Source organism: Bombina bombina, chromosome 5 (assembly GCF_027579735.1).
Source record: "Bombina bombina isolate aBomBom1 chromosome 5, aBomBom1.pri, whole genome shotgun sequence".
NCBI classification, from domain to species: Eukaryota; Metazoa; Chordata; class Amphibia; order Anura; family Bombinatoridae; genus Bombina; species Bombina bombina.
Window position 1 is genome coordinate 357857831 of NC_069503.1, and position 12183 is coordinate 357870013.

Consider the following 12183-nt stretch of genomic DNA (forward strand, 5'->3'; position numbering starts at 1 on the left):
CCCAAAAAGTTAGGCGCCAGAGATAAAATTATAGAAGCCAGTGGTTCCCTGGCACCTGGTTTTTTTTTAAACCCTGATGCATTCTTTCGCATTTCCTCTAATCACTCCACTTATTTCTCGCTCATCCGACCCCCAACACATTTACCTCTCACCCTTTTTTAGAAGACATTTCTTCTGCACTCTTCTGTGGGCTCTCAGTCAAAAGGATAGTAAATAACTTCAAATTACAAGGCATTCGATTTAACAAATACTATTAACAAATACTGTTCAGAAGTTCCATAGTTCATGTTGTAGGGAATTTAGTAAATTGATGCATAATAGAGTGGGTATTGAAATGAATCACTCCCCTTGAAAATAGTCAAATTGTGTTGCTTTGCAGCCTGACAAAGACAGACACAGTTTTTGTTTATCCAGTTGTAATTACTCAGTGCAACTTATAACATCCAAGTGAAAAGATATAATACCAACATGTCAGGCAATCAATAGTAAAGACAATTCAAAAATCACTGAGATGGAAAAAGGATCACCCCTTCCTAAAATTACTTGTAAACTCAATCAGGTGTAGCTAATCACCTTCTCAACAAAGCCATTTGACCTTCAACTGTGATCAGCTGTGGGCATATTGATTAGCTCAGCATGAAAAGAGCTTTCCTGGAGCATCTCAGTCCCTGGTAGTGCAACTGAAGCAAAAAATCAACTATGGGTGGCAAGGCATTGTCAAATGATCTCCGGGATAATGTAATGGACAGGCACAAGTCAGGAGATGGATACAAGAAAATATCAAAGGCTTTATCAATGCCTAGAAACAAAATGAAGTCTATTATTAAGAAGTGGAAGGTATTTGGTACAACAAAGACCCTCTCTGGATCAGGACGTAACTCCAAACTGGATGAAAGAACCAGGAGGAAACTCGTCAGAGATGCTACCAAGAGGCCCACAGCAAGTTGCAGGAATTTATGACAAAGAGTGGTCATTGTGTACATGTAACAATAATATCACAAATTCTCCACAAATGTGGTTTGTATAGGAGGATTGCAAGAAAAAAGCCACTCCTCAAGAGAGGCCACATGCAGTCATGACTGAGCTTTGCCATAGCACACCTAGGAGATTCTGAGGCCACATGGAAAAAGATGTTATGGTCAGATGAGACTAAAATTGAATTATTTGGTCTCAACAACAAACCATATGTCTGGAGGAAATCCAATACAGCTCACCATCCAAATAACACCATACCTACAGTAAAGCATGGAGGTGGTAATATGCTTTTATGGGGGCGTTTCAATGCATCAGGCACTGAAGCACTTGTCAGGATAGAAGGAATAATGGATGGGGCAAAAAAAGTCAAATTTTTGATGAAAATCTGCTGTCCTCTGCCAGGAAGTTGTGAATGGGAAGAAGGTTTACTTTCCAACATGACAATGACCCAAAGCACACAGCAAAAATGACCACACAGTGGTTAAAGTTGAAAAAAAGTGAATGTCCTTGCATTGCCTAGTCAGAGTCCAGACTTAAACCCCATTGAATATCTATGGCATGACTTGAAGACTGCAGTCCACAAACTGTCACCATCAAATGTAACGGAACTGGAGCAGTTCTGCAAAGAAGAGTGGGCAAATATTGCACAGTCTAGATGTGCAAAGTTAGTAGAGACATATCCCAACAGACTAAAAGGCTGTAATTAAAGCAAAAGGTGGTTCAACAAAATACTGACAAAAGGGGGTGATCCTTTTTCCAACTCAATGATTCTGATTTTGCCTGACATGTTGGTGTTATATCTTTCACTTGGATGTTATAAGTTGCACTGAGTAATTGAAACTGGATAAACAAAAACTGTCTTTCTTTATTTCAGGCTGCAAAGCAACAGTGTGATTATTTTCAAGGGGGGCGATTCTTTTCAATACCCACTGTAGATACAAACATATCGATTTGAATGTTTCTATTAGAATATGAAATCATTCAATTATTACATTTAAACAGAGCATTAGAAATACTATTACAAGTATATTGATTTGAATTTTTCGAATTCGAATATTGCAAAATTTAAATCAAATTAGAAAAATTTGAATTGAATTTTACATTTAAAGAAAGTATTAGAAATACTATTGCATTAAAATGACTGTTAGAATGTTGTCTGAACATTTGAAATTCGAAATGAACGAATGTGTTAAAATTAGTTTAATTTTTTATTTTTGCAAAACATTTGCCCATCCCTGCTAGCCATGATCATTATGATAGCGCAAAGTGCTTTGTTTGCAGTTGTCATCTCCTAAAGCCAATTATGGAAAGTTATGTAGCAGGGTTAACCTCATTTTGTCAGCAGGGCGCTGTTTCAGCTGTGAGAAATAGATAAAACCCCACAATTTTCACAGCTAAATTACATGAATTTGCAGCAAAATAATAAGGAAAGAGTATTGCAAAGCTTTTTTTCCCAAACAAACATTTGATATAAAAATATCTAGGTATCCCTTTAAAACCTTACTATTCAGTCAACATACAATTTGAATAACAAACACAATGCATGTGAAATACAAAAAGTTCTAAGACCATAGAAAGTATGATGACGGCAGCGGAATGCTGGGAATTGTAGTCCCTTGTTGCTATTAAAACTGCAATGTTATTACATTTGAGTGTACTGTGCCACAGTAGTTGAGTGTATCGTATTTTGTATTGCTCAGGGATACTTTTACTTTCACAGACATATGTAAGCCGGTATCAATGCTTTTCAAATAGTATGGTTACTTGAAAAAGCAAGGAGAGGCAAAACACGTGTCGGAACATTTATCAATTCTGGGCCAAATGAAGGGACATTTGGGTATTAAGACATATTGTTTTGTCCTCAAAATGTTTTTGGGGATTGTGATACAATATATACCATTTGTTACCTGATGTGCCCATAAGGGATATGGTGTTATTTTAACAAAATAAATATATTTTAACATACATTGGAGGTGTGGCTGGTTGTGTGCCCAACATAACATTGCCCCAATACGATAGAGTTTGGTAAAAGCTCAGAACCACATGAGTAATGAAAAACTGAATTTTGCAGTTGGTCCTACTAATAGGATTACACTATTGTCTCCCTCTAAGAGAAATCTGGGACAGGTGTATCCATTTACACATAAATATTTTCACTAAATTCACAAAGTTCACTTTTTATTTTATTTTTATTACATGTTTTAATGTTTTGTATTGAATTGTGATTTATCATTTTATTTATTTATTACACTGATATCATCAAATATTAATTATTCTAAGACCATAGAGAGTATGATGATGGGAGTGGAATGCTGGGAATTGTAGTCCCTTGTTGCTATTAAAACGGCAATGCCATTACATTTGAGTGAACGGTGCCACAGTGATTGAGTGCATGGTATTTTGTATTGTTCAGAGATACTTCAACTTTCACAGACATACTTTTCAAATAGTACGGTTCAACCAACAGCACACATCAGAGTACTGGAGCAATACAGGGCTGCGAAAAAATATGGTAATAATGTTCAACATCTCAATTTGACTATACAACCTTTGGGCAGTATTGGGGCTTGATTTCAAGATATTTTTTAAGTTGCTATAGAGACTTGGCACTGTTCGTGGAAGAGTAGAATAAATGTAAGCCTTGGTATCTAATATTAAAATATTGTGAGAGCATTGGAAAAAAAAAACAAGACATTGAAAGTAACATAACCGTTTAGTTAATTGTTTTAATTGTGAATTCTCTTAATATATACCAAAATCCAACATGTTAATAATAGCTAATAAAATTAAAGTGAAGTTACCTCTAGTTCTATCAAGCATAGCATTAGGGATGCAAAATCAATATAAGTTTAATTCATGACTTTTAATATTATATGACATATATCAAGTTATTAACTTTAGAATGGCTCGTCTTATCGACCTCTTATACGACCCGTATATATTTTGCTATCAATCACGTTTTTTCAGCCTCCAATTGAAATGTCGGCCATTAGGCGGCCGTCCCTCCGTGTCCTCCTCCCCTTTACTCCTCTACACATGCTCAGTTAAATTTCTTTATAGGTTGATGACCACGCTTGCTCCCGTTTCGCACATGCGTTTTACTTCCAAGTAAGGCATCCTTTCATACGTCATCTGCTGGTTACGGACGGCTTGGATACAGAGTCATCATTTTAATTCTCAAAGTGTTGATAAGAAGTGCCGCATTCATTCTGTATTAGAATTTTTATAATTATAATTTAACATGCGCATGCGCAGTTAGAGACTGCAGCGTGAACGCGCATTTCAGAGACACAGAGCGGATGGGTACGCCGAAGATTTTAGCAAGATAAGAAGACGGAAATAGTGCTTGGGAGGAGTTGTGAGATAAGCAGTAGGGATTTTGAAATATAATTTTGAATGTAAAATATTGAAGTAAGCGGGAAAAAAAAACAAAAAAAAAAAACTTGACTAGATTAGTGACATAGATAAATGCTAGATTGTCTTGAATTATGTCAAACTTAACCTTCACTTTAATGTTGCAGGTTAAGCAAACTTTCAACCAGAATTAATTATTTAATGTATGTACTGAAACAGTTTTTCATCTTTATTTGTGGCTAGTTTACTACACATTTTTATAGCCGGCTAGTCACTGGAAAAGAGGGTTGCTTGAATCCCAGACTGTAGTATACCATTATATAAAACCCCTGTGATGTTTACGCTGAGTTTCTGGATTTCAAAACCGTTTGATTTAAATTCTCTCTGTGCATGAATGCAGTCAGCCCTTCTTTCCAGTTTCCACCAGAATAATTGTAAAGAAGACATCTGTCGAGTTGCACAGCCTCCCTGCTACACCTAACAAAAGGATTGGTTTAAAACGGAATAGTTATATGCAGAAAATAATAAAATATATATTTAGAAAAATTAATATACAAAGACTTTAGGGACCAACTCATGAGCAGAGAGTTTTTTATATATCTAATTTATTTGAAGCCCTCTACACAATTAAAAGTTTTAAATGTATAGGTTTACTTTTTATTTTAAATGTTATTCCTTTATGTTAGCTGGAAAAAAAACAGTGTTCATAAGTGTTCTTTGTAAATTGCACAAAGTTGATGGAACAGCCTGCTATTTTATTCAAGCCTTGAAATTGTCTGAATTTAATTAATTTAACACTTTATAAAGCATTACATTTCTGAAAAAAAGTATTCCCACTGAACATATTGTTTTCAAAAGTATTCATTTAAAATGCCTTTGTTTTTAACATTTACATAAAGTATGCTAGCATTTCAAAATATGTCATTGTCAATTTATCAGGTAAAGGGATTTTATTAGTCTAAATAATTGGTTTGTTAGAACAAATGTGGCACTTATATGAACCTATAAATAGAATAATCTCTAATTTATAGCTTAAGTCACAAATATGTGAAAGTTTGCAGAAACTCCTTTTGCCTAAAGTTAGAATATGTGCACATGTGCAGACAAGCAACAAGATACATTTCTATGTGGAAAGCCTGTACATATGAATAATGATAATAAAATAACTGAGAATAGGTAAATAGAATTTATACAGATTAAGCTGGATATTCAGTTTCCCAATTTCAGTTGTTACCCAATTTCATTAACATGAGACATTGTTATGCAAATAAATCTAAAGTAAGACTTTATGACTAAGGTGTAGACTGCCCCTTTAAGATTGTGTCTAAGCAAAATGAGGCTGCAGGTGGAGAACAGCAGAGAGTATAATGGAAGATTCAGAGCTCAAAAATCCACCCAAGCAGCTCTTTTTTTTTTCTTTCAAAAACTTTGCTAACCTAATAAAAAACATAATTTATGTAAGAACTTACCTGATAAATTCATTTCTTTCATATTAGCAATAGTCCATGAGCTAGTGACGTATGGGATATACATTCCTACCAGGAGGGGCAAAGTTTCCCAAACCTCAAAATGCCTATAAATACACCCCTCACCACACCCACAAATCAGTTTAACGCATAGCCAAGAAGTGGGGTGATAAGACAAAAGCGCGAAAGCATAAAAAATAAGGAATTGGAATAATTGTACTTTATACAAAAAAATCATAACCACCACAAAAAGGGTGGGCCTCATGGACTCTTGCTAATATGAAAGAAATTAATTTATTAGGTAAGTTCTTACATAAATTATGTTTTCTTTCATGTAATTAGCAAGAGTCCATGAGCTAGTGACGTATGGGATAATGACTACCCAAGATGTGGATCTTCCACGCAAGAGTCACTAGAGAGGGAGGGATAAAATAAAGACAGCCAATTCCGCTGAAAATAATCCACACCCAAAACAAAGTTTAAATCTTATAATGAAAAAAACTGAAATTATAAGCAGAAGAATCAAACTGAAACAGCTGCCTGAAGTACTTTTCTACCAAAAACTGCTTCAGAAGAAGAAAACACATCAAAATGGTAGAATTTAGTAAAAGTATGCAAAGAAGACCAAGTTGCTGCTTTGCAAATCTGATCAACCGAAGCTTCATTCCTAAACGCCCAAGAAGTAGAAACTAACCTAGTAGAATGAGCTGTAATCCTTTGAGGCGGAGTTTTACCCGACTCGACATAAGCATGATGAATTAAAGATTTCAACCAAGATACCAAAGAAATGGCAGAGGCCTTCTGACCTTTCCTAGAACCAGAAAAGATAACAAATAGACTAGAAGTCTTTCGGAAATTCTTAGTAGCTTCAACATAATATTTCAAAGCTCTAACTACATCCAAAGAATGCAATGATCTCTCCTTAGAATTCTTAGGATTAGGACATAATGAAGGAACCACAATTTCTCTACTAATGTTGTTAGAATTCACAACCTTAGGTAAAAATTTAAAAGAAGTTCGCAACACCGCCTTATCCTGATGAAAAATCAGAAAAGGAGACTCACAAGAAAGAGCAGATAATTCAGAAACTCTTCTAGCAGAAGAGATGGCCAAAAGAAACAAAACTTTCCAAGAAAGTAATTTAATGTCCAATGAATGCATAGGTTCAAAAGGAGGAGCTTGAAGAACCCCCAGAACCAAATTCAAACTCCAAGGAGGAGAAATTGACTTAATGACAGGTTTTATACGAACCAAAGCTTGTTCAAAACAATGAATATCAGGAAGATTAGCAATCTTTCTGTGAAAAAGAACAGAAAGAGCAGAGATTTGTCCTTTCAAGGAACTTGCAGACAAACCTTTATCCAAACCATCCTGAAGAAACTGTAAAATTCTCGGAATTCTAAAAGAATGCCAGGAAAATGATGAGAAAGACACCAAGAAATGTAAGTCTTCCAGACTCTATAATATATCTTCCTAGATACAGATTTACGAGCCTGTAACATAGTATTAATCACAGAGTCAGAGAAACCTCCTTGACTAAGAATCAAGCGTTCAATCTCCATACCTTTAAATTTAAGGATTTGAGATCCTGATGGAAAAAAGGACCTTGTGACAGAAGGTCTGGTCTTAACGGAAGAGTCCACGGTTGACAAGATACGCATACCAAAACCTGTGAGGCCATGCTGGAGCCACCAGCAGAACAAACGAGCATTCCTTCAGAATCTTGGAGATTACTCTTGGAAGAAGAACTAGAGGCGGAAAGATATAGGCAGGATGATACTTCCAAGGAAGTGACAATGCATCCACTGCTTCCGCTTGAGGATCCCTGGATCTGGACAGATACCTGGGAAGTTTCTTGTTTAGATGAGAAGCCATCAGATCTATTTCTGGAAGTCCCCACATTTGAACAATCTGAAGAAATACCTCTGGGTGAAGAGACCATTCGCCCGGATGTAACGTTTGGCGACTGAGATAATCCGCTTCCCAATTGTCTATACCTGGGATATGAACCGCAGAAACTAGACAGGAGCTGGATTCCGCCCATACAAGTATCCGAGATACTTCTTTCATAGCTAGAGGACTGTGAGTCCCTCCTTGATGATTGATGTATGCCACAGTTGTGACATTGTCTGTCTGAAAACAAATGAACGATTCTCTCTTTAGAAGAGGCCATGACTGAAGAGCTCTGAAAATTGCACGGAGTTCCAAAATATTGATTGGTAATCTCACCTCCTGAGATTCCCAAACCCCTTGTGCTGTCAGAGACCTCCAAACAGCTCCCCAACCTGTCAGACTTGCATCTGTTGAAATTACAGTCCAGGTCGGAAGAACAAAAGAAGCCCCCTGAACTAAACGATGGTGATCTGTCCACCACGTCAGAGAGTGTCGTACAATCGGTTTTAAAGATATTAATTGAGATATCTTTGTGTAATCCCTGCACCACTGGTTCAGCATACAGAGCTGAAGAGGTCGCATGTGAAAACGAGCAAAGGGGATCGCGTCCGATGCAGCAGTCATAAGACCTAGAATTTCCATGCATAAGGCTATCGAAGGGAATGATTGTGATTGAAGGTTTCGACAAGCTGAGATCAATTTTAGACGTCTCTTGTCTGTCAGAGACAGAGTCATGGACGCTGAATCTATCTGGAAACCAAGATCAACCATGATCTTGAAGAAACACCACAAGTCGATTCGTATGAGATTCTGCTAAATGTGAAGACTGAGCAAGTACCAAGATATCGTCCAAATAAGGAAATACCACAATACCCTGTTCTCTGATTACAGACAGAAGGGCAGCGAGAACCTTTGTAAAAATTCTTGGAGCTGTTGCTAGGCCAAACAGCAGAGCCACAAACTGGTAATGCTTGTCTAGGAAAGAGAATCTCAGAAACTGATAGTGATCTGGATGAATCGGAATATGCAGATATGCATCCTGTAAATCTATTGTGGACATATAATGCCCTTGCTGAACAAAAGGCAGGATAGTCCTTATAGTTACCATTTTGAATGTTGGTATCCTTACATAACGATTGAATATTTTTAGATCCAGAACTGGTCTGAAGGAATTCTCCTTCTTTGGTACAATGAAGAGATTTGAATAAAACCCCAGCCCCTGTTCCAGAACTGGAACTGGCATAATTACTCCAGCCAACTCTAGATCTGAAACACATTTCAGAAATGCTTGAGCCTTCGCTGGATTTACTGGGACACGGGAAAGAAAAAATCTCTTTGCAGGAGGCCTTATCTTGAAGCCAATGCTGTACCCTTCTGAAACAATGTTTTGAATCCAAAGATTGTGAATTGAATTGATCCAAATTTCTTTGAAAAATCGTAATCTGCCCCCTACCAGCTGGGCTGGAATGAGGGCCACACCTTCATGTGGACTTGGGAGCTGGCTTTGGTTTTCTAAAAAGCTTGGATTTATTCCAGACTGGAGATGGTTTCCAAACTGATACCGCTCCTGTGGGTGAAGGATCAGGCTTTTGTTCCTTGTTGTGACGAAAGGAACGAAAACGATTATTAGACCTAAATTTACCTTTAGATTTTTTATCCTGTGGTAAAAAAGTTCCTTTCCCTCCAGTAACAGTTGAGATAATAGAATCCAACTGAGAACCAAATAATTTATTACCCTGGAAAGAAAGGGAAAGCAAAGTTGACATATCAGCATTCCAAGTTTTAAGCCATAAAGCTCTTCTAGCTAAAATAGCTAGAGACATATACCTGACATCAACCCTAATGATATCAAAGATGGCATCACAAATAAAATTATTAGCATGTTGAAGAAGATTAACAATGCTATGAGAATTATGATCTGTTACTTGTTGCGCTAAAGCTTCTAACCAAAAAGTTGAAGCTGCAGCAACATCCGCTAAAGATATAGCAGGTCTAAGAAGATTACCTGAACATAAGTAAGCTTTTCTTAGAAAGGATTCAATCTTCCTATCTAAAGGATCCTTAAAGGAAGTACTATCTGCCGTAGGAATAGTAGTACGTTTAGCAAGAGTAGAGACAGCCCCATCAACTTTAGGGATTTTGTCCCAAAATTCTAATCTGTCAGATGGCACAGGATATAATTGCTTAAAACGTTTAGAAGGAGTAAATGAATTACCCAAATTATTCCATTCCCTGGAGATTACTTCAGAAATAGCATCAGGGACAGGAAAAACTTCTGGAATAACTACAGGAGATTTAAAAACCTTATTTAAACGTTTAGATTTAGTATCAAGAGGACCAGAATCCTCTATTTCTAATGCAATTAAGACTTCTTTAAGTAAAGAACGAATAAATTCCATTTAGAATAAATATGAAGATTTATCAGCATCAACCTCTGAGACAGAATCCTCTGAACCAGAGGAACCATTATCAGAATCAGAATGATGATGTTCATTTAAAAATTCATCTGAAAAATGAGAAGTTTTAAAAGACCTTTTACGTTTACTAGAAGGAGGAATAACAGACATAGCCTTCTTAATGGATTTAGAAACAAAATCTCTTATGTTAACAGGAACACTCTGAGTATTAGATGTTGATGGAACAGCAACAGGTAATGTAACATTACTAAAGGAAATATTATCTGCATTAAAAAGTTTGTCATGACATTCATTACAAACAACAGCTGGAGGAATAGATACCACAAGTTTACAGCAGATACACTTAACTTTGGCAGATCCAGCACCAGGCAGCGTTTTTCCAGAAGTATCTTCTGACTCAGTGTCAATCTGGGACATCTTGCAATATGTAATAGAAAAAACAACATATAAAGCAAAATTGATCAAATTCCTTAAATGACAGTTTCAGGAATGGGAAAAAGGCCAGTGAACAAGCTTCTAGCAACCAGAAGCAATAAATAATGAGACTTAAATAATGTGGAGACAATAACGCCAAAAAAAGATGCCCACATTATTTGGCGCCTAAATGCTTTTGGCGCCAAAAATGACGCCGCATCCGGAACGCCGACACTTTTGGCGCAAAAAAACGTAAAAAATTACGCAACTTCCGGCGACACGTATGACGCTGGAAACAGAAAAAAAAAATTTGCGCCAAAAAAGTTCGCGCCAAGAATGACGCAATAAAATGAAGCATTTTCAGCCCCCGCGAGCCTAACAGCCCACAGGGAAAAAAGTCAAATTTTAAGGTAAGAAAAAAAATTGATTTATTCATATGCATTATCCCAAATATGAAACTGACTGTCTGAAATAAGGAACGTTAGAGTGTCACAGAAAATAAGACTTACTTACCCCAGGACACTCATCTACAAGTAGTAGAAAGCCAAACCAGTACTGAAACGAGAATCAGCAGAGGTAATGGTATATATATATATATAAGAGTATATCGTCGATCTGAAAAGGGAGGTAAGAGATGAATCTCTACGACCGATAACAGAGAACCTATGAAATAGACCACGTAGAAGGAGATCATTGAATTCAAATAGGCAATACTCTCCTCACATCCCTCTGACATTCACTGCACGCTGAGAGGAAAACCGGGCTCCAACTTGCTGCGGAGCGCATATCAACGTAGAATCTAGCACAAACTTACTTCACCACCTCCATAGGAGGCAAAGTTTGTAAAACTGATTTGTGGGTGTGGTGAGGGGTGCATTTATAGGCATTTTGAGGTTTGGGAAACTTTGCCCCTCCTGGTAGGAATGTATATCCCATACGTCACTAGCTCATGGACTCTTGCTAATTACATGAAAGAAAAGAAAACAGTAAAAAATTGGAACCTTTAAGTCTAGCATCTTCACTGGATGGCAGCTTGACAATACCCCTATAAAGAGGAGATATAGAGTGTTGTTATGATCATATATCACTCAAATGATGGAAGGAATCCCCTTGGCAGCTAATGGGACTACTACTAGATACATACTAGACTAGAATATAATCACAGATAGCATAAGAGACCAGTACAATCTTGCCTTTCCTCATTACAATGCTTTACAATTGGTGCCAAGGCTTTAAACCCTCACACAATGTACCAGATGCTTTTGTAAAATGTTTATCCCAGCAACCATTCAATTCTAACACGCTATCAGCTAATCTAACAAATCTAACAGGATACTGCCACACATGGTGCTCTTTACAGATTTATGAAAACCCAAAACTTTCTGTTGTGCTGACAAGTATTAAAGTGACAGTTTACTCAAATGTTCCAAATGATCCACTTTGCCTGCTGGAGTGTATTAAATTGTTAACAAGTATTTCCATTACCCTTATATTGGCATTTGAATAAGTTTATTTAGCCGTCCAGGAAAACATGGCTGAGGTGACAACCCTACCTGTGGTATCCCCACCTATTCTAAAAGATTTTTTGCCTCGAGGCCAAGCTTTGTTAACACAGCCAGTAGAAGAAATTACACTCCCAGCGGGTTATAGAAGAGATAAAGGTA

The 12183-nt window shown here is 36.9% G+C and overlaps 1 protein-coding gene across 5 annotated transcripts in view; it reads right to left on the reverse strand.

Moving 5' to 3' along the window:
* OSBPL3 (oxysterol binding protein like 3) overlaps positions 1-12183 on the reverse strand; it is a 580670-nt gene that overhangs the window by 469407 nt on the left and 99080 nt on the right. The window lies entirely within an intron of this gene.